Source organism: Topomyia yanbarensis, chromosome 3 (assembly GCF_030247195.1).
Source record: "Topomyia yanbarensis strain Yona2022 chromosome 3, ASM3024719v1, whole genome shotgun sequence".
NCBI lineage: Eukaryota > Metazoa > Arthropoda > Insecta > Diptera > Culicidae > Topomyia > Topomyia yanbarensis.
In genome coordinates this window covers 127,993,688-128,017,715 of record NC_080672.1, presented here as the reverse complement: position 1 = coordinate 128,017,715, position 24,028 = coordinate 127,993,688, and the positions used below count along the sequence as shown (strand labels likewise).

At 36.2% G+C, this 24,028-nt stretch overlaps 1 protein-coding gene across 5 annotated transcripts in view; it reads right to left on the bottom strand.

The window, feature by feature from the left end:
- LOC131692092 (Ig-like and fibronectin type-III domain-containing protein 1) overlaps positions 1 to 24,028 on the bottom strand; it is a 372,057-nt gene that overhangs the window by 118,567 nt on the left and 229,462 nt on the right. The window lies entirely within an intron of this gene.

Sequence of the window (24,028 nt, the reverse complement as noted above, 5' to 3'; positions counted from 1 at the left end):
GAAAAGAGAATTTTGCTTATTGTTATTTTCGCTTGCATGGTTTTGGTTCACACCATGTGTTTTTAATTAACTTGGCACATAAAAATAAAATGAAAACACATGTTGCTATTATGGTTCTTTGACATAATGGCTTATTGCCGGCAAGCTTTCAGAAGAAATCTGGGACCCCATTATGTTAGAAAGTCGAAACAACTTGCATACTATATTACCGTTTGTTTCTAGATGCGCAATGTCAACCTTGATTTCTAATTCATTTTCTAAGTTTCTCTGTGGAACTCGTCAAGGCAACAGGAGGCATTTTTGTCAGTTGCATTGTACAACATGATGTTTCTGTTGTGTGCTCCATTCACTCATTCTTTCGGCACAGCGCAGTCATTTAAACATTTTCGGTTCAAATACCATTCGCAGAGCGAATTTTCTTTCCATGCTGGCAGGCCCGACGAGAGGGGGGGTCAGGGGGGGCAACTACCCTGGGGCCCGGGTCCGTTTTGGGGGCCCGCATTTTTAACTGAATTAAATTTATTTTAATTTAATTGATGAAGTTTATTGTTTCTGTCGACACTGCAAATATATTACAATCAACTACTTCAACTTTAGCAGCATTAATTGGGTTCGCAATAATACATCATTTCTGTACCCAGACTCATCACACTCATCAACTAACACGTGTATCACTCAGCTACTCGACGGTTACAGCACCGCGGGGCTAGTTCAACTATGTGACGTCACTAATGACAACAACTGTATTTTGGATCTTTGCTTTGGAAGCCAGGAGCTCTCCGATCACTTTGCCGTTTGTCGTGCTCCAGCTCCTCTCGTTAAACTATGCCAACACCACCCTGCTCTTCATTGTTTTCTCCGAAAATGTGTACCTTGTACATTCGAAGATACCACTGAGAAACTGACATATGCCTATCGCAAGACAGATTTTCGAGGAATGCACCTTTTCTTGTCTCGTATCAATTGGAATGAAATCTTGCCACAATCTGATGCAAACGCAGCGGCTGAAATTGTTTCGAACGTACTGATTTATGCTATCGACCAGTTTACTCCTAAAAAACTCAATCATGGCTGTGAATATCCTCCATGGTCGAATCGTACACTAAAAAAAGTTTAAATTGGCCAAAAGGTCAGCTCTAAAAAAGTTTTCGAAATACCGAACCGATATGCTAAAGAATCAGAATCTTCTTAAATCATTGTTACAAGAGACTTAATAAGTCTCTCTTCAATTCCTACCTTCATCGTATTCAGAGCCACCTTCGTAACAATCCAAAAAAAGTTTTGGAATTACGTTAATGAACAGAGGCGTGAGTCAGGTTTACCCACTTCTATGTCGCTGGGTGATTTAGAAGCGACTTCATTGCCGGACATCTGTGAGTTATTTCGCCAACAATTCAGCAGTGTTTTTACCAATGATACTCTTAATAATCAACAAGTCTCCGCAGCAGCCGACAACATTCCCCGTAGGACTAGTATTGGACCTCATTTCACGATATCTTCCGATATTGTACAAAAAGCTTGCACAAAACTCAAGTGTTCTAACACTCCTGGACCTGACGGAATCCCATCATCTATCATTAAAAAATGCTCGTCGTCGCTTTGCCTACCTCTGTCCGTCGTTTTCAATATATCGTTAAGTTCCGGAGTGTTTCCTACCATCTGGAAATCATCTTACGTTTTTCCGGTTTATAAAAAAGGATCCAAAAGCGAAGTTCCCAATTACCGAGGAATCGCATCTTTATGTGCACTATCGAAATTATTGGAGCTCATCGTTCTCGAGTTTTTGACACATTGTTGTTCTAGATACATCTCAGAAACTCAACACGGTCTCATTCCCAGGCAATCTACTTGCACTAATTTAGTAGCCTACACCTCATTTATCGCTCGCTCGCTACAGGATCGATTGCAGGCTGATGCAATATACACCGATCTGTCGACCGCCTTTAATAAAATCAACCAATGGCTTCGATCTTACTTGTCAGGCCGTAAAATGTCTGTTAAAATCGGGAATCATTTACCCTCATCCTTCGACGTAACGTCCGGCGTACCTCAAGGCAGCCATATCGGTCCTTATATTTTCCTTCTATACATAAACGATCTGGATTCATTGATTAAGTGCCGCAAGGTGTCTTATGCCGATGATTATAAGTTATTCCATATAGTTAAAAGTTATTCTGATGCTTTGTTTTTGCAATCTCAGTTAGACATTTTCGCTAATTGGTGACTAACATGACTAACAGGATGGTTTTGAATGCCTCGAAGTGTTCTGTGATTACGTTTGCACGAAAACGCTCCATCGTAACATTTGACTACACTATCTTGCAAAACAAATTAAAAAGAGAAACTACAGTGAAAGATTCAGTGGTTCTTGTGGATTCAAAGCTTACATTTAAGGATCACATTGCTTTTATCTCGTCTAAGGCTTCGCGTAATCTAGGAGTTATTTTTAGGGTTACTAAGCATTTCACTAACGTACAGTGCTTAAAAACGTTGTACTGCTCGCTCGTTCGTTCCACACTGGAATACGCCGCCGTTGTTTGGGCTCCTTTCTACAAGAACAGCATTCAACGCATCGAGAGTATTGAGCGTAAATTTGTGCGTTTTGCGCTGCGCCACCTGCCTTGGAGCGATCCCTACAATCTGCCCAGATACGAAGATCGTTGCAACCTCATTGGTCTTGAAACACTGTCTTTGCGCCGCAATGTGACCAAAGCGTCTTTTGTCTCTGATCTGTTATTGTCTCGCATTGACTGCCCTGATTTACTCCGTCTTCTCAACATTGATATTCGCCTCCGAAACCTTCGTTCCTACTCTTTTGTCCGTCTTCCAGTGTCTCGTACTAATTATGGCAAAAATGAACCCGTCAGTAGCATGTGTAGAGTGTTCAATCAATGTTACAATGTCTTTGACTTCAATTTGTCTCACACTTCTTTAAAAAAAATTGTTTTCGCGCACCCTTTCCCAAACCTGATAGTGTTAGCCAATTTTTTATGTTAATGTTAATACTTTACCTATGTAAGATAGAGTTTAAGAAGTGTTTATTTTAAGCAGTGTTTAGTGTTAGTCATTGTATCATTTGGTTTGTTTGTTAAATGTTGATACCTAAAAGATAGAGGTTTTGTGCCTACGGGAGAAGGAGCTTTTGAAAATCCACTCCCGCGGGTTTTTCCCTCTCAATAATAATAACTACGTTCCAATCGTTCCAATGGTTTTCTGAAGTACGTGAACGTAACCCAATTAGATTCATTCAACAGTGCAATAGAACCATTCTGGTTTCATTTATCGCAAGTGTTTGTCAAAGTGTACAGTATGAAGTTGTTTACAATTTATCATATTCTTAGCTAATGTTACTAATAAAAGTTGGATATTTTCGGAATGGGGTTGACGAGTAGATGACGAAAATCAATGAATGAAGCCACTTTGAAAACCAAGATGGTGAATTCCAGTTAAGACATCTCTATAACCTAAAATATTGACATTTTCGAAAAAAGATAATCATAGAATAGATATAGGTATATTGATTTGTGATGCGGATGATATGATTATAGAAAACTTCTCTGAACCAGAAGACGCTATATTGGCCTTCAAAAGGGCATCGCTCATCTACTCGGCAAACCCGCTTAAAAATACCCTCATAGTTTATACAGATATTGTTTGAAATAGCTCCAAGGTACCATTTCTATCATCTACTCATTAAGCCCGTTTCAAAAATTCCCAAATTGTTAGGGTTATCGAGATTATTGTTCAATCGGAAGTCTCCATCCTGGATTTCAAAAAGGTGCCAAATATCCATTTTCATCATGTACTTGTCAAGCCCGTTCCGGAAATACCCATATTGTTAGGGTTATCGATAATGTTGCTCAACCAACGAATTTTGATAAGAATGTGAAGCGAATTTTTTACGATCTAAATCCCAAAAAACGAACTAATTCAATTTACGAACCCTTGGCTTGGTCCGTAAATAGAGGTTCTAGTGTACACATTTGATGCAGAAAAATGTGGGAATTGAACTAGATACTTATTCTACCTATTAGTATTCACCAAAAGTTGAAACTCTTTCTCTCACAACTCTCTGTCTCAGTCTTTCTAACAGCAGACTTCGCTGTTGGATCCCATTCATCGCATTCGGAATGTTTTCTCTCTGAATGTTGGCGCAAATGTAACAACTGATTCCAAAACCGATTTTACCATGTTCAGAAACCAATAAAGAAAATTCGTTCAGGTCATAGTGACAACTGCAATAGCTGCATCCAGTGCCTCAAAATCATCAACATGTACCAACAATGAGAAACAAGGCAGCATCAGTGGTGCGAAATTTTACATTCAGTTGCCTATTTCTGATTAATTTGCTGAATTCAATATTCAGTTTCAATGCTTCCCTCATTCATTCACTTCCAAACTGACTGAAATTTTATGCAGAATCGAATGGTTGAGTGCAGAAGAAATATAAATTCATTCACAAACCAAAGCATTCATTTGTTATTATGTGGACAGTTTGAAGGCTGAAGTTCTTTTACATTTTCGAGCATAACTGAACTGCATAATCTATATCTGGTGCACTTTTGCTTGATGATCTCAGAGCGGACGGACGAGGAAAACAAACAAACCTTCGATTCATCGCGGCGGGCATAAATAGAATTTTATTTCTCTTTCAAGCTCACGAAGGGATGTCAATTTTTCTAAGCTCGGATTCTGAGCAGCATTAACGATGGTAGCATTAACGTGCGTCAAGGGAGCATGAACGATGGCGATATGGACTGTATGGCAATGTCGCAAAAAAGGTTTCCAATTGCAATGGCAAATCGGACGCAAGTCATTCTAATGGCCAGCCACAAACAAATATTCCTTTATTATTTTTATTTTTTCATCTATTACTTATTTAAAATACTGACGACTCTGGTAAGCTAACGCATTGAATCGTATCAAATAAATAATTTTCATAAAAAATAGTTTAATTGAAACGGTTGCATTTGTATAGTTCCTCTAATCGATGTTGAAATAAGAAGTCATATGTGGTACGGCCCGTCAGTACTTCGAACCCCGGGGCCCGGCGCGGCTCTCGATGGCCCTGCATGCTGGCCCTGAGTAGGGATGCGAGAGGAAGGGTAGTGTTAGTAGAAGTAAGACGTAACGTTAAGCTTAGGGGAACGCGGGGCAAGACCGACACCTTAAGCGCAATATTTTTTCTAAAATTCCACAAAGTTCCTAAAATTGTATATTCTGTGCATAATCCTTGTTTAGGTGGTTCTTAACAAAATATATTTTTCTCAGCGTTTCAAAACATTGAATTCATTAAAAATTATTGGTTGCCAAAAAATGGAGAAAAATGTCATTTTAAAAACGCTGCGGGTAAGACCGACACCCCAAAGGGGCAAGAGCGACCCCCTTTTGAACTTTCTTTTTGTCCAATTTTTTCCATTAAAAATGTATTGTGTATGTGTGATAAAGTGCAATTATGTGTATATGAGTATGTGTGATGCAAACGCATACTTTCTGTAGTTTCATCGCGTAGCAAGAGGAAGAGCATTCGAATGCGTGGTGTTATGAATAAATAATGTTTAACGCATGGTTTATATTATGGTACGGGTTTTCTCAAGTAATTCTTTCGAGCTTTATTGCCACTTGTATAGCCATTCTAACGAGGAAGAGCTGTTCTGCAAGCAGATTATATACGCTGTTACTAGGACTCATTCACATAGAAGTGACGCACGCTTCGTAGTAAGCTATCCGGTTCGTGTTGTGATTTTTCGGAACACTGTTGATCAACAATCCGACGGTCAATGAAATTTTTTCATCAATATCATTTCAAAATCTCATATTAGGTTATACTTTTCGTTTCTCTTTGTAATATTATTATGAATCAATTAATTTTTAATTTTTTTGGTCGGTTTGAGACAATACTGATAAATAAATGCAAAAAACATAGTTTCCGTGTATTTCAATTATTAACATGACGTAATTATAGTATAATTGAACACAACAAATATACCCAGTCGTTTGTATCGAATCAAAAACGAACCCAATTATCTAAACACCGTGTCGGTCTTACCCCACCCAAAAACTGTCGGTCTTACCCCAACAGCGCCCATTTTTGTTAAATGCTTAATTAACAGTATTGAAATACTCAAACTTATCTTCAATACATACAAATAACGATATGGAGAGTAGAATAGAATGTGTGACAAAAAAAAACATTTTCATTTCATTTTCAAAGCTTTTGTGTTATTAAAACTTTAAAATGTATCAACTAAAAATAACATCCAAAAGCGCATCAACTTTGCTTTCGCTTGTTTTGTTTATTTTGTTGACGTTTATGAACCCATATGGCATCGATATGTATCGAAATGCCAAAAATAATCGTACTAATAATATCCTGTCATTATTGTATGATTTAAAATTTGATATCTGGGAAAAGTCGTGGGGTGTCGGGCTTACCCAGGGTGTCGGGCTTCCCCCCAGTTCCCCTATATTTTGTCACAAACATTAAAACCCATTGAGGGATGGACATAGCGTAGTTGGTAGATCCGTTGCCTTGTACGTAGCTCACTTGGGTCCGATTTTCACCCCACACATATGACTAGAGATTTTTCTAACCCGAAAAAGAGGCGACTGACCATTACATTAAAACCTCTATAATCGAAACAAAAGAAATCTATTAACCCTTTCATGCCCAACTTTTTCTAGTGCAGGTAGGGTTTCAAAACTATTTTACCTTGAAAATGGTGGGGTCAAGAAACACGAAAAGACTTTTTTTCATAAAGATAGGTGCTTCCCTCGCAGTGCTAGAAGCTGCTCAATTTTTACCTTCCAATGCTCAATACAATTCTCCTAGAATAATTACAATAGTCCACTTGCGTGGAAAACGTAGCCAAAGACAGTCTAAATTGATAAATTTTATCAGTTTTCATAATCTTGCAGCATAACGAAGATGTATGAAAAATTATTTTTCGGTCATCAACGTAAACGGTCCCTGGCAGCACTGCTCCATCGGAATCCAATCAGACTCACTGCAATAACTTCAGTTCTAGAGCTGATCCTTGTAACTCAGTGGCGTAGCCAGGGGGGGTTTTGGGGGTTAAACCCCCCCCCCCCCCCCAAACCAAAATTAATTGGATTGAAAAAAAATTGATGCTGACGAATTTAATTTAATATTCCACAAAATATTTTTGGAAAAATATTCTCTGATCACTACATCGAGAACTGTGTTTAAAGCGTCATGAGAACTTTTGGAAAATTGTGGGAAGGAGATCTTGTAACTTATCTCTTAGCCAAAATCCCATAGTTGTCAAATTACTTCAATGTAAAATAAAATAACTGTCTGAATTATTATGAGCTCATTTTTGGAAAGATGCTTCAAAATATGGATTAGAGACAATTTTTCGAATGGGAATCTAAATTTGAATAGTTTGATTGCATATAAAACATAAGCTTGTTTACCGAAAACTTACATACAATTCAACATTTGCTGAAAGTGTATTTTTTTAGATTGTGTAGAGTTTAGACAACAATTCAATATGGTTAACAACAAAAATAACATTTCAGAAACTAGTTGAAAGCTGATGTAATTTTGTCTCTAGCAGGTCAGGATCGGTTTTATGAGCATTGGATTTTTGTTGTATTATCAACTATATGAATAGCCTCTTAGAAGGATGCAATGAATGGCGTACTAAAATTTTGTCTGCTACGTACTAGTACTGCAAGTTGTGAGGTTGACTAATGAAGAAAAGTAAAATTAATGCTCGATAAATTTTTAACGGTCACGATCACATTCATTTGAAACTGCCAAATTTCGATGTTAAGTAACAATGAAGAATTTCAAAACGTAAAACTGTTCATCTGCTGATAGAATAATTTTGACGGTTATTATAGACAAGAATTACTCTTCAACCAAATTTGGGTCGAGACTTAATGTCTCCAGCAAAGTTTTCGAAAGTGCTATTTCAAACAACTTTGTCAAAGACATAAATATCCCACATATTCAGGGTATCGAAATATAGTAGTAGAAAACCTTTACAACAAGCTATTCTGAAATTACTGTATTTGATAAATCTCTTCTGCGGTAATTAAATAATAAATTCACATTGCGTTCAAGGTGCCTTTGAAGCTTACAAAAAAATAAGGGAACTGGATTTAAAACAAATAATTCCCAGATATTAAAAGGACTCAAAAACACAAAGAGTGATTCCATTTTCAGGAGCTAGCATCAATTCGGCGCTAGCTTAGTCCGCCCACCAAGTTAGTGTCGGATTCTGATGAGATGAGGTCGAAACGCAAGTTTCAGTTCCATCCATCCATAATTTAGTTATAGGTTTTGTGTTCTCAACTCGCAATGATTGTTTCAAACAATTTTATCCGTAGCGCAGACAAAAATAGTTTTCACCTAAATTTTTCCTCACTAAGAAGAAATATAGCAGGCCCAGTCCATTTAAATCCCTATATGTTGGATTCATGTAGCCTTCATATTTTCAACAAAATTGTTTGAAATGACATTATCAAAAACTTTGCTGAAGGCACCATGTCTCTTAATATTTTTGAAAAATTAATTCACCATAATTACCTCTATGAGAGATAATCACTAAAATTTCTATATCGAAGCAGGCGCTGTTTTATGTTGATAACTTGCCGAAGTTGTCAAACCTTCATAGTCAAGGATTATTATATTAGGTGATCTTGAACGTTGAAAATTTTTTAGATCATTTATCCCAATTTAAAAGATCGCAATTTTTGACTTCATTGACATATTATACAAGAAAATAATCTATAGAGGTTTGAAAACTGTTCCATGTTGATCCTTCTTGTTTGTAGACTGGAATGACATCTGTTAGACTACTTATGTTTTTGAGTTTTCAATAATTTATCAAACTCATATTAAATTTTAAGATTTTTTCAAAAAATTTGCGATTTTCATCAAAACCCCCTCCAAACCAAATTTCTGGCTACGCCACTGTTGTAACTATTAACACTCAAATGAAAGGCAATAGTCACATTTCTCAGCCTTTCTTATTTTTGTGAGCAAATCTTGCCTCAATCAAAAGTTATAGCTGTTTAAAAACGTTGTTGTTCACAAACAACATGGGCATGAATGGGTTAATATTAGAAAACAATTTAATATTTACTTTTCCAAGAGGAATAAACCATAGAAATGTCTAACACATTCAAGTTTTCCACGCGGTTTCGACGTGATAAACTCATAAAACATCGACCGCGACTGGGATCGTGCCCAAGTCCCGCTGCGTCGAAAAGCAGTAACGCTTACCATTCAACCATCCGCACTGTCTTAAATCTAATTTCGATGTATTTATGGGTAACTGGGGTGTTTTGATGATCGTGAAATTTGTTAGTGCCGTATTTGCTTTTTAAGAAGTGGTATGGTGTTTGAGTTCATGAAAATTAGTTTGGGATCTAAAATCTACGACACTACATCGCCAATGGAAATTGAAACAATTGAATAATTAAATTAAATTTGATGAAACTGCCCAGGAAACAACCCACGCCACCATCCCGGGCCAAAAGTTGTTTATGCAAGTCCATCATCGATGAGGGTGGTCAAATTTTCGGTGGCTATGCGTAAATACCGATGTCAGCGTACCTACCAAACTAATTAGATCAACGAGGGACCGTCAAATTGAGTTAGAAAAACCAACGTGACGTTCAAGTCGGAATCTGTTAGGAAAATTGACGTACCAAGAGTGTTAGCAGTTAATTCAATTTTTGCGAAAAAATATTTTAAATTAAAATATGTAGTAATATTTATAATTAACAATTTTTCGGTACATGAAATACTCTGAATTTATATTGAAATTAGAAATTAGGTACCTTAGCGCCACATTAAATCCGTGTTGTCGTGAATCCCTCTTTAAATACGAGATTTAATTAAATCAGTCTCAAACTGCAATTTAATGAATAATGTCTCTGTATATTCGACGAATAATCGTGAATTCCCTTTTAACTACATTATTTAATTGTGAGTATGACTTGAAGTGCCGCAGACTAATGTATAATGTATACTAAATATTTGAGTTTGTACGTAAATTAGAACCAATATTAAATGTACATCTAATCAACTGTCGTCAGATACCACAGAAAGGGTGGTTTACCTCGTGGCTCGGACGACATTGCTATCGGACCAGTTCGTCTATTATCTACTCCATCTAAACCGATCCAGATTGACGAGTTTGTGAATAGCCGTTGCCGGTCGCGTGGAAACTGAGAGATTCGAAATTGATTAACAGTTGCCTATTTATATACCTATACCCGTTCGCATCGGTTGGAACGTGTCAAGGCATCTGTTCGGTTGTCGCTGGTTTTATTGGGTTTAATAGTTTCTACCCTATGGTGTGCATTATCCCATCAGTAGACCAGGGATTGTGCTATGTGTGAAGGCCCTTGATTACACTCACGTGTCCCGCATAATCGATTTAATTGTACCCAAATGAAGTAATTTCCATTGCAAATTGGCGATTTCTTCAATGGATTGTGGTTTCGCATAAAGAAACAGTTTCCTCCACAACCAGGTTTGCGTCAGTAGTGGTGCCGTTGCGATAGTCGTTTTTTAAATGTCTGGTAATGGTTGAAAAGTTACATGCAATTTTACTCTTTACCCTACTATCGAGTGCGGGAGAAATTTTAGTATCTTTCGAATTATTGTAACTTTATGTACAAATACTTGAAAGAACCTTTTGTAAGGGAGCATCACTTTATTTTTCTTCGCGTAATATTTCAGATTTGCGAGTGGGACCATTGATAAATTACATCACGAAAAAACTGCATAAGATTGGCACCTCCTTCGCCCCCACCCCCTCTTATTTTATTACCCCTATGAAGTCATCGTCTTCAATCTCGGGGGTGATTCTTAATTTTTCCCGTCGTATGCTGATAGTGATTCTGTTTATATTTGTCTTTATCATAACAACAACTCATTGCTGGCTGGGTAATATATACCCAAATTTGAAGTAAACTAATTTTTAGATAAGTTTAAACAATTCAAAAGTACCTTATTTAACAGAAGAGCTGACTGACTCGAATCTGTCGTTTTGTTTTTGATAACACTAATAAGTGCGAATGAGACGCACAGCCAGTTTTTATTTTTGGGTTTTAACCGGGTTTTTTCCCAAATCATTTTAACCTAGACGAAATATGGTTTTTTTCGTCTTACCGAATGTATGATGTTCATTTAATGTTTTTTAAAGAATTTTGTATTTACATTTGAGAAACCGAAAATAAAAGTCGCAAGAATAAAACATACTCTGTAGAACCCACTCCAGATATCTTAGCATGTAAAAATCGAATATAAACATCCTTGAGCATGAAAATCGCTTAAAATATTCTCACTCGAAAAAGTCGGCAAGAATGAACCTCCAGTATAATTCGCTCACAGAAAATTTCGTACAACGTTACTTTCAAGATTAAAAGTCGGATAAATAAAAGAACCGGAAATACTTTTTTACAGTTTTTATGTTGTAAGACTTAATCGGAAAGCTCCTGTCCGATGTTCAAATCTGAAGTTTAAATCCAATTTTCACATTCTAATATATATATATAACGGGTTTTACGAAGCATTTTCTGTTCCTGCGACTTTAATTTCGGTCCATTCTATATTCGAACTTGTTTCATATAATAGTGGGAACAATAGTCATTGTTACTCTGACTAGTGAAAATTAGAATAATCGTGTGATGCCCAAACTACTTTTATTCTGTTTGTTACTCATTTTAGGGGTTGCTATACTTTTAGCGAAATGAGGTAGGTATTCACACAAAATTTAGAAACTACCTATTTAGTTCGGTGAAAAGAAAAAGTTAGTAATATGCAGAAAGCGAGTGGCCTTGACATTCGTCATTAGTATGAACCGTAATCAGAACTCTCACAAATCACCATCCGAATTCTTTCGATATCAACTACATCAGCAACAGTAGAAAAAATGTTTAGTACGTTTAGGTGGATTCACAGTAAGAAACGCAATCGACTTAGCTCAAAACGTGTTTAAAGGTTTTATCACTTATTTAACCACAATATTTGTAAAGAAATGTTGGATCACCGCTATAACAATGCTTAAATAGATACAATAATACAATTGCTGGCTATTAGGGGGCTATTTCAAATGCAACATTTGGGCGATTCGCCGCCGTCATTTTTTTAGCGCCCAACCCGCCCTTAAATCGCCTCCAAATCACCCACGGAACGCGCCATTCAATGGCCCTTAATTGCCTAATATGAAAATTTAAAAAAAAATGCTTATTTTCGGATTCATTATCTACTCACATACACTTACCAGTATACTAGGTAATCACCACCAACTTATAGGAAGAATCAAAGGTGAAATTGGTATTGCACAGCAAAACTTATCACAATCTGACGTTCATTAAGACTTTAGGTCAGAGATCTTGTTCTACTATACATACACACAATTCCACAATTTCCCACATTCGTTGGCTAAATGAAGTGCACTAGACAAACAAAGTACAAGTGAAAACACACCAATTGTTCAAAAAACAATTTTAAGCTTAAACCAAACATGAACCGCCATGTTTGAAAAACGCGAAAAACAACCAAGTCCATTTCAGCCGCCAGAAAATTTGTCGAAGTGTTGAAATTGCCTTTAAATCGCATTCGCAAATTGCATTTGTTCCGAGAGGCAATTAGCACAGGCGAGTTGAGTCAAACGTCAAACTTTTTAAATCGCCTGACCATGCTCGTCCGCATTTTTTTTGACAGGGTTCTTATTATATTTTGAAGTAATCCGTATGGTGATCGTTGGATTTGTTCAGGGCCGGCGGAAAGCGTGGGTAGTATGGGTAGTACTACCCACTCGAAAATTACCGAGAAGGGAATTACCCACTCGAAAGTCTGGAACAAACCAAAACCTGAAATTAAACACGCGTATGTGTCTTTCTTCACAAAATTCTTGCGTCTTAAACTCTCGATGTAAAGTAATTTCATACTTTTATTCAGATACAGAAATTTCTTTGCTTTACACTTTAAATTTCTTGAAAATATGGGATGATAATTAGGATTTCTTTGAAATTTGGAATTATTTTTTTATTTATACTCATGGGAGTACATTTGACACATCCACATCTTATAAAAAAAAGGCTCAGATCGGTAGGCAAAAAATATTAATACAATTTTATCCAGACTATGGGAGGAAGTTAGAAATATTTTTAAGGAGAACATATACAGTTTGTAATTTTTAAACATGAACCATCATTTGATTAAAAATTGAAACAAGGAGAAACGTTAGTAGACTTTTTGTAAGGAAGGCAAAAGATTATTGATTCCAACATCAGAAGCAGAGACCGTATCGGAGAAAGTAAGGAGAGGGCGGAAAAAATGACAGCGAAAAAAGTAATTAAACTTGTAGCTTTGTGGCAAACGGAAGATTATTATCAGGACATCATGAACCGGATCGCCGACTGGCCTCCTTGGATCGGCTGGGAACTGTTGGGATCACACTTGTAGGTAGCTGTTAGCAAGTCATCCAGTAGAGAAGATATAATAAATTTGGAGGGTAGCCAGCACATCTCTGATTAGAACCATGCCGAAGGGATGGAGATCTGGCGCAAGAACACTAGGCGCATGACCAGACAACACGTTTAATGTCGCGATAGCCGTCACCGCAAGCACAGAGAATGCTCTCCATGACCCTAATACGTTCGCATTCAACGTATAATGATTGGACATGACCCGAGATACCACCCGAAGGAAGTCACGGCCTTCCTCCTTCCTTTTTAACCAAGGTTTGTTGATGCATTTGGGATTCTTAAACTTCCATTATCCCACGAAATTTGCCAATTTTCGGGCGTCATCTGACAATAAATACTGAAAAATTCGCTTAAGCTGCGTGATTTTTCATTGATGCCTTCCAATGTCTTAATGTGCCCGCCTTCTCATTACCATTCTAATCTAAGTGCCACTTTTCTCATTACCTGGACTAAAGCAATGCGAAAGAACTCAAACTAATATTTGTATCAGGTAATCGGGAACGATTTTAACATAAAGAATCTGGGAACTCCCATATTTTTTCCAGAAAAAACAAGGGGTGCTTTCCGTGCTCCATCGATCGAAGCGCCCACTTGGAACTATAACGATGTGGATATGGTCGTAGGTAAATATAAAACCATACGTTTTGTGGGGAGAATTCTTAGCGCGAGTATCTAAAGTTGTGTGTTTGAGAAACAATTGTTACGTTTATATACATTATATTAATTTCATCGGGAACGTCTATCATTTGAATGTAAATCTACGTGGAATTCAGTTGTCGCCGATAAAGGATCCTTAGTTCCGTGTATTCCGATCAAAGGTTGAATCGTGTACACAACGTAAGGCCCAGCTACCAGATGAAGTATTGTTTCTCTTGTTAATCCGTTGACGAACCGGTACCAATAACCGCGTTTTTCAGTTTTCATCAAGGTTTTCATTTGCGTTTCTAACGTCGCATATATTCGGCAAAATTTGGGCGATCCGACGTTCAAAAAGTCCTCATAGGACCTTTTCGCATACAATTCTGAGAACTCTCTGCCCACAAAAGAGTGGGAAACCGTCCACGGTTGTTCGCGCCGGGTATCTGTTTAGTCTGACCTTTAATCGCAGTGTAGAAAAACAAGCCAGTCCAAACGTTGTACACTTCCACCGGAGGAATTCCTTATTTTGATTTTATTGTTTCGGATATAGTGGACGCGTAGCTCTTTCAATCAATGGCCACACTAATTTTAGCACGGTAGGATACAACAATAAATCTAACGCGCTCGGCCACGCTTGTAGGCATTCGTATCATTTCCACTGTATTCAAGATGATCATAATGAAATTGTCGGGAATATCATGCAGTAAGATAGATCGGTTATCAGAATGAAGACAACCCTATGACAGTGAGAGTTGAAGTGTTCTAGAACCAGCTGAGGTGCGATGCATATGGAAACAATATCAATAAATCTTTGCCTATGATTCGGATTTAACAAGCGACAACTTCAATACATCTGGTACCGAGCAAAGGCTAATCCGATTGTAATAATAGCACGGTTTCATCCCCAAAACGCTCCTCAATAGTATTTTCTCGACCAAGGCAAAAAATGTTAAAATTGTGGAAGATCTTCGTCGGAAGTGAACCAGATTGTGTAAAACCTAGGAAAATAATAGGACTGAAATATAGAGACACTGTGAGTTTTGGATGTCTCATGTGGACTTTCAGAGACCAAGAAGAGGGGAAACTTAGGGGAGGAAAGGATTCTCCTCATTCGAAATTATCTGAATATAGCTCAACAACAAGTGAACAAGGAAGCGGAGAAATTAGTTGTTGCCGGTACTTTCTTTACTATTTCTTTCCAGCGTTTCTCAAAAGAATGCTTCAGTTTTTCCCTTATTTGTTTTGCAAATGATGTCCATTTGGAATCAAAGAGATAACATAATTCTAAAGCTTGTTTTTACTAACACATACACTCTAGAATGCATCATCCTATCACGATTTGACGAAATTTAAGTTTCTTTTTCGATGGATGTACAATACTTATCTCCTCCAACTCAGGCATTAGTAATGTTTATTTCAGTGGCTGATCCAGGGGAAGGGTCCGGACCCCCTCCGAAATTTTTTTACGAGTTGAGAAATTTTAAATTAGTTTAAATTTTATACCAGTTTCAAACCCAAAATCATTCCAATCCAAATTTGACCAACAAACCGGATATTCATTAAATGTGCTTATTACGTATTACGAAGTGTACAATGTTCATTTCTCGACAAACATATGATTACGGCTTAAAAACCAACTGTCAAAATTCTCTTTGAAAGGAAATTACGGACAAACCGTTACTCGCTAATCACAGATGTTGGTAGTAATCAAATGAGAAAAGTTTTCTCTTTCATTAACTGCTATAAACTATGTTTAGTCAGCAACGGTTTGTCCGGAATTTCCTTCCAAAGAGAATTTTGACAGTTGGCTTTTAAACCGTAATCATATGTTTCTCGTGATTTTAAAATCGAAATTTCGGACCCCTCCCGAAAATTTTTTCTGGATCGCTCCTGCTTTATTTACTTTGCACGATTGGTCTGCTCAATAAGGTATTTTTGGCTTCACACTGTTAGTCTCTCCCCCTATTCTCTCTGCTCAAAACTACCTGAGTTTTAGTTAAACTCTTTTTTACCCCCTAAGAACGGTTGGTTTCAAAATCGTCCAATAAAGGACCTTCTTTGGATCAACGTTGGACGACATCCAAATAACCGTTCAACAGACGTCCATCATTTATTTTGTTTTATTTTTCTGTGTTCGAAAAGGCGCGTAGTGGAATAGGGTAATGGGCCTATTTTGACACTATTAGGGAGAAGGCCGCATTATTTTTAACAGATTTTAAATGAAGCTATATTATCTACAATCTATTTCAATATAAAGTATCAGTGTAATGCTTCTTAAACAACTGTATAACGTTTATTTAGCAAAAAAGACACTATTTTCAGCATTTCAACATAAATGAAAATAAATGTTATTTTCCTTGCATCTATTCTCACCTTAACGATCCAATTATCATCTCCAGGGCATGGCAAATTTCACCTTATCGAACAACAATCCGGTTGAAACGAAATGCCTTATATCCGATTTGTGTCGATTCTAAATAGGTATCTAGTTCATGGAGACCAACGCATAATTTGTAAAACAAATTGATCTACTTTTTTCAGACGATCTAAGCAAAGGTAAACATCATGCACATGAAAGAACCTTATCGACTGTTAGAAGCAATCAAAGAACTCGGTTTTAGCACCCTCCTATATAAATTGGATGCCAAATCTCAATATGCTTTTGCACAGTTGCTAGCGGTAAGTCGTAGGATCGAGCAGCAGGTAGAAAACTGTTAGGACCTCGAATATAGTTATTAATTTGATATGGTTCAGCGTGATGCCGGAAAGAAAACAATACTGCGCTAAGCGTTAAAAAAGCATTACGAGAGCAATGCCATGTGTAAATATTTAAATCAAAATACGTTCCAAATTATCATCGTGCACATGCTCTCACGCGTGGATCACCACGTTTGAATGACTACTGTATTACTACTATTGAAAGACTGCTGGTCTACGATCAACCAGTCTCTGCTTGCTGTTGTTATTTGAAACGACATTGTTATTTCTTGCACACGTAGGAAACTTAACTTGGATGGCAGTTCTCAGTGATGTAATCACGCAAGTGAATGTTTGGAAAGAAATCCGATTTCACTTGTTTCATGCTGAAACAAGACAAGCTAACTCGCAATGCTATTTGAAGCTACGTTGCAGAAGCTATCTCACATCGAGTTTGATTGTTGGTTTACACCCGAATAGGGATGAAAAAAAAAATCCTTCGATAAAATTTCTCAAACGGACCATATCGGACCAGGATCGATTTATAGAAATGTGCGGCATTTCCCCCCAAAGTACCCTATCGTTATTTATCTTTCACCATAGGAGAATGTTGTGTAATCGCCCCAATTATCAACTTTTCAACTAGTCTTGTAAATCATTCGGAGAGAGATTGTTGCAGCCGTGCGATTCGAAGGCATTTTTTTCTTGTTTCTGTAAGACCTGAAATTTCGTTTTGATTTTTCTCTACGTTCATTATTCACGGCTATGGGATATAAGTTTAATACAAAAAAAGAACTCGAAAATCGACCTACTAAATTTGTTTCGGAAACTAGTTTCGTTATGATCGTTACAATTCGCAATCCGCCTACTCAGTTGGAAGAGTCATATATTTCGTGCGTCCGATCTTTTGTTTTGTTCACCCGTTGAATTCTTTCATTCGTCATTTTATCTTGTGCGTACGAGCTTCACTTATTTCAATTATTATCAACTCACAGGTCAAAACGCCTGAATATAAGCAAGTCATAATGACGGCCAAACCACACCCGCAGCCTATCAATTTTCGATCTGCGTATTGCATGAATTAACCATACTCGGTATAAACCATGTTTATCCGATTATTGCTATCATATCCATTCGCATATATCGTGTAACTAGGGTATAACGCCGATTTAATTGAGTGTAACGCGGTAGGAAACCCAATCATATTTTCAACCATTAAAAATTGGTACAGCGAGGTATACATATTGGATGTTGTTCGAAACCGGAAGCCCATCAGCAATGGATAGATTACACAGCTATCAAGTCGAATATTGGTTCTGCGACAATAACAAACAAATGCTACGTAAATTTTAAAGTCGCAAAACAATGTTATCCAATGATTTCAGAACACTTTAAAATTGCATCAGATTTTCTAGCCGCGCAACCCGACGCCTCTGATCTCTGGACCGCGGGATTCGCTTCCAGTTCCCGTTACGTCACAGCGCCACCACGGCACGTGTCGTTTGGTGTTGAAAGCTGAGATCGACACTGCATCGTGGTTATAATTCAATTCGTAACGATTTAATTTATTTTTATCGCTCCGTTGGCTTTTGTAAAACGTGTCAGGCATCGCTCAGTAGATAGTTTAGTGTGTGGATCTATGGAGCTTGTGTGAATGGGTCCCAGCGTTTGATTGTGGTGCGATCGAGAGGAAGCCGCAGTTTGAGTTGGAAATGAGTCAGATTATTTGATACCCCGGGATTCTGGTGCATTTTTGCGATTGATGTATACTTATCGCAGTGATGCCAAGTTTTCAAAATAAAAATATCATGTTTCTGAATAAATAAGTGCGGCCAAATCTGGATTTATAAAATAAACAATATAAGGGTCATTCCATGTCAGATTTATAACTAATATTTTAAAAGCTTTTAATTTTTTTCCTGCATTCTTTAGGTAAAAGTAATTGACACGTACAGTGTGCCCCACATTCATAAGTTCACCCTCATTTTTTCAACGTAACTTTTTTCTATTCAAACAAGTTGCACCAAATTTTCAGATTTTGATTTATAAATTCATCAACGATGTTTCTCGAAATTTGGAAACCCTGGTGCGTTTTGTTTGTTATGGTGTCCCGCATTTATACGTTCACCCTAATTTTTCAGGCTACCTTTTTTCAGGCTACCTTTTTTCTGAAGCAAAAGACATAAAACTAAGCAGTAGGGGAATAGGTTCGGTTCTCGGCACACTTTTGTTATTGGCTGACAACATTACTCCAATTGCACAATATGTGGGAATAAACCAATGGAAAGCTAAACTGCCCATAAAAGCATAAGAGTCCCATATAAATTTTTGTCGAGAATGAGTTATCTGTTGGATTGTATTCTGTATCACCACTGAATCACAAGGCACATATAGGATTACCAGATTTGTTTAGAAAATATCAAAAAAATACCAAAACATGGTTGTCCCATCCCATAAGGCTCAATGAAAATGTAAATCTTCTCGGCTTGCTGTTTTTCATTATGGGACTCTTATGCTTTTATGGGCAGTAGAGGCCTTAGCTAATAAGTGATGAAAGAATTTAATTCATTCAGTCAACATGAAAAAAATTATTAACAATTTCGTAAAATGATAATTTTTTACCAGTTTGAAAAATGTGTTCGGTTGTCGGTACCCTAAGAAAATTTACTAAAAATATAAAAATATGAATGAAAATTACCAAGATTCAAAGGGAAAAGGAAATTTATGCATTTCAACAACCATCAATAGCATTTTGAGTATCATTCTTCATAAGAACCACAATCTGTGTATGTGAAAAACTGGTACGAATATAATGCACTGCTAATGCATTGACGGATCGCATTCATTGCAATTGAGTGATTCAGGCAGCTCGTTCTTTTTATTAAAGCTTCAGACAAATCGGATAAAAGCCAAAAGGGATGGATTCCATGAGAAACTTTAAAGTTGTGTTCGGTTTATGAAACTCCATTATTTTCTCTGACAATTGCAATATTTTGATACAAGAGCAATTTTTAAAAAGGGCCTTAACATTTGTACATGCATTAATCTAATTTTTTTTTTGTTCGATTACTGTATTTTATACAGCAAAACTTTCTGAGAATGAGTTTCAGGGAATGAACATTTATATGCGAAAAAAATATACACTGAAAAAAATGTTGTGTCATTTTTCACAATAACAAAAATTTGTGTTAAAAATTCAAATTGCAAAAAATCCATTCTAATTTTTTATATTTCAGAAACAAAAACCTAAAGAGAAAAGAAATATTTTGGATGTGATTGTATGATGGAGAACTTATCGGTAAAAAAGTTTTTTTTAACCATAACTGTATACATGTTTTTTAATTTCATACTAATTGACATACAAAACTGTAATTTTATTACAGAATATAATTTATAGTCTTATTTTAAATCAAAATGTATTTAACGAAAATCTTCCAATATGCGATAGTTTTCGAGATATTTGGAATTTTGTTCCAACAAAAACAGTTAATTCGTGTGATTGTGCTTTCTTTAAAAGTTATTCGCGTTATCCCATCATAAAATGTCAAAAATCTAATGTTTATCGGTTTAAAGACGTAAAAGAAACTTTTTCAGTGTATTTGGATCATGGAGAAGCTTTCAATAAAAAAGTTTTCCTAACAACAACTTTGACATATTTTTAAAATTCATATTATTTGCAGTCAAAAATACAATTTTCTTTCTGAATATGATTTTAAACGCTATTTTAAATCAAAATGCTAATAACAAAAATTTTCTGAAATGTGGTAGTTCTCTAGATATATCAAATTTCGTTTTAACAACAAAATTCTTTTGCTTTCTTACCACCTTTTCAGAAGTTATTCGCATTTCTCCATCAATAAGAATTAGTTTTTCTAAAGGCCCATAATATTTCCTGTAACTTTGTTTTTGACATCAAGGTGATATTGTAGACCAAAAACAACCAAAATATTATAGAACTATTTAGTTTAACCATAAGACCCTATGGTTGAATAGTATTTTGATTGTTTTCGTACTGTTTTCAAATGGTTTACAATATCACCTTGATGTCAAAGAGAATGTTACAGGAAATATAATGGGCCTTTTGAAAAAGTTATTATTGTTGATGGAGAAACGTGAATAACTTCTGAAAAGCTCGTAGTAAAACAAAAGAATTATGTTGTTAAAACAAAATTTGAAATATCTCGAGAACTACTTTTCAGAATTTTTTTGTTATTAGTATTTTGATTTAAAATATCGTTTAGAATCATATTCAAAAAGAAAATTGTATTTTTGACAGCAAATAGTAAGAATTATAAAAATATGCCAAAAGTTGTAGTTAAGAAATTTTTTTTTTGAAAGCTTCTCCATGATCCAAATACACTGAAAAAGTTTCTTTTACGTCTTTAAAACGATAAACATTAGATTTTTGACATTTTATAATTGGGTAACACGACTAACTTTTAAAAAGAGCATAATCACACGAATTAACTGTTTTTGTTGGAACAAAATTCCAATTATTTCGAAACTATCGCATTTTGGAAGATTTTTGATAAATACATTTTGATTTAAAATGAGAGTTAGAATTATATTCTGGAATAAAATTACATTTTTTATGTCAATTAGCATGAAATTTAAAAACATGTATAAAGTTATTGTTAGAAAAACTTTTTTACCGATAAGTTCTCCATCATACAATCACATTCAAAATGTTTCTTTTTTCTTGAGGTAAAATGTAAAAAATTAGAAAAAATGGGTTTTTGCAATTCAAATTTTTAACACAAATTTTAGTTTTATTTTCTGAAAAATGACAACATTTTCTTCAGTGTATATTTTTTCGCACATATATATTTATTCTCTCAAACTCGTCCTCAGAAAGTTTTGCTGTATAAAATACAGTAATCGAATAAAAAATTGAAATTAATGCACGTAGAAATGTTTACGACCTTTTAAAAAAATTGCTCTTGAGTCAAAATAATCTTACTGATAGTGGAAAATGTTTAGGAATCCAAGATGGTCGATCACGATTTTAATTATTTTCGGACGGATCTTCGTGGAATTCCTCAGGGGGAGGAGGCTACAGGGTAACCCCGTTTTACCCCCCCCCCCCCCCCCCCCAATTTATTGGTCGTGACAAACTGGTACATATATAAGTTGCCAAAAATTCTGTTTTTCTCTCCGCAGTTCTCTTTCTAGAGTTTTTATAAAAAATAGGGGAAAGTGCCGCCACTGAACTGAGGAGACTCCATTTCGGATCGATTGGATTCGTGTTTAGCTGTCAAAAAACGAATCCACCCGAGCATTGCCTATCCTTATAACATTGGACGTGTTGCCATACAATGCCGGGGCATACGTTGCCAAAAATGCTGTTTGCCTCTCCGCAGTTCTCTTTTTAGAGTTTTTCTAGTTTAGATCACTTCTCGATAAAACTTGATTCGTCTTTATAATTTACACTCAAAACGTGAGCAAACATTAGCTGCGGAAAATTTTCACATCCTCTCGTATTGAAGGTTGCTACGATCTCCCGAATAGATTGATTGTCTATTGTCGTTTTTCATTGAGAAACACCGGAGCAGTGGACTGCACTGGTTTTGCACTTTTTAGCAGAAGTGGGAATGAAGCACGTCTAGTGGCCTGCTCTTCTGCTAGGAAATGCAAAACCAGTGCAATTCACCGACCGGTGTTTTCAATGAAAAACCCCATATGAAACAAACCGAAAAATTGCATAAATTTCAATAGTTGGTGAGAATGGTTTGAGAATGCATAGAGTTGAAACAAGATTTAATACTACTAACGAGAATACACACTTTCGGATGTGGAAGAAAAATAACTAGAAATGCCTTTTCTGTTTGTTTCTAGCAGGTCAGGATCGATGTTTATGAGCATTTGATTTTTGATGTATTATCAATTCACGCGTGTTTTTTGAAAAGGGCCAATAAGCATACTGTCAAAATTCACTTTGAGAGGAAATTCTGGCCAAACCATCAATCGCCGATTATTAGTGACAGCAGTAAACGAAAGAGAAAACTTTTCTCTTTTTTAAAATGCCAACGTCCACTCTTGGCGAGTTACGGTTTGTCCAGAATATTCTCTCAAAGTGAAATTTGACAGTATGCTTATTGGCCGTTTACAAAAAACACGCGAGAATTATATGAATAGACACTAAGTAGGATTGGATATAATGAAACTTTAAATATATTTCCTCTACAACCTCCATTACTCTTAATCATATCATTAGTGTATATTGTTTTGTTGCATTTTCTCCTCTGCTGCTATAAATAACTCATGAAATGAAACTTCTAGATTCCTAGACTAAAGCCGACAAACACGTATTTGCTAAAAAATCTATTTACTTACTGTTCTATAACAACACACACACACACACACACACACACACACACACACACACACACACACACACACACACACACACACACACACACACACACACACACACCTTAAGCCCTTCCTTAAATGGCATAGACAAGCTTCACACGCATGGCGCGGTAACCTGTCAGAATCATCCCTGTCACATTTTTTACCGATTTCTCCTGAACTATAAATAACTCGTTTGTGTTATTGGGAGTTCTCTAGTCTCACTACAAAAATTATGACTAGCGGCTAGCATCAGGATTAGAGCCGTCAATCATCTGCTGCAGAAGCAATCACAAGCTTATCGAGTGGGATTACAAGATGGTGGTATTTGTTATATAAGTTATCTCTGCACTGTGTATCCAACGACGTGAGAATATGGGACTCGATATTATATTTCGCGGAAATAAGTTTAGCTGAACACTAACGAATCATTTGGGAACTTTTCGGTCACAGTTCGAGAGCGGAAAAACCAGATGCATTTGTGCTCTGGAGGATTTATTTTGGGTGTAAATTTGCTTATACCAAATAACCATAACATTCACCGCCACCGCATTATATCGTCTATAAATGAACATTAATGTTGGATCAAAAGTCTATTTCATCATTAAAATGCGTTACAGCAATAATAATAATATTATTATCAGCTGAAACATGTGAGGGGAATCACTCAATGGGAAGTTTTCTCACCTTCTCAATGGATCTAAAAGATTTGAAATATAAAGTATACTTTTTGAGTTAGAGGTATTTTAAGACAAATAAGTTTTTAACACAAAAAGTTCCATAACTAAACGGTTGAGATTTAATGATATGTGTTGAACGATTCTTTTCGCCAAATATGACAGTCAATCACCCCTCGAGAGGT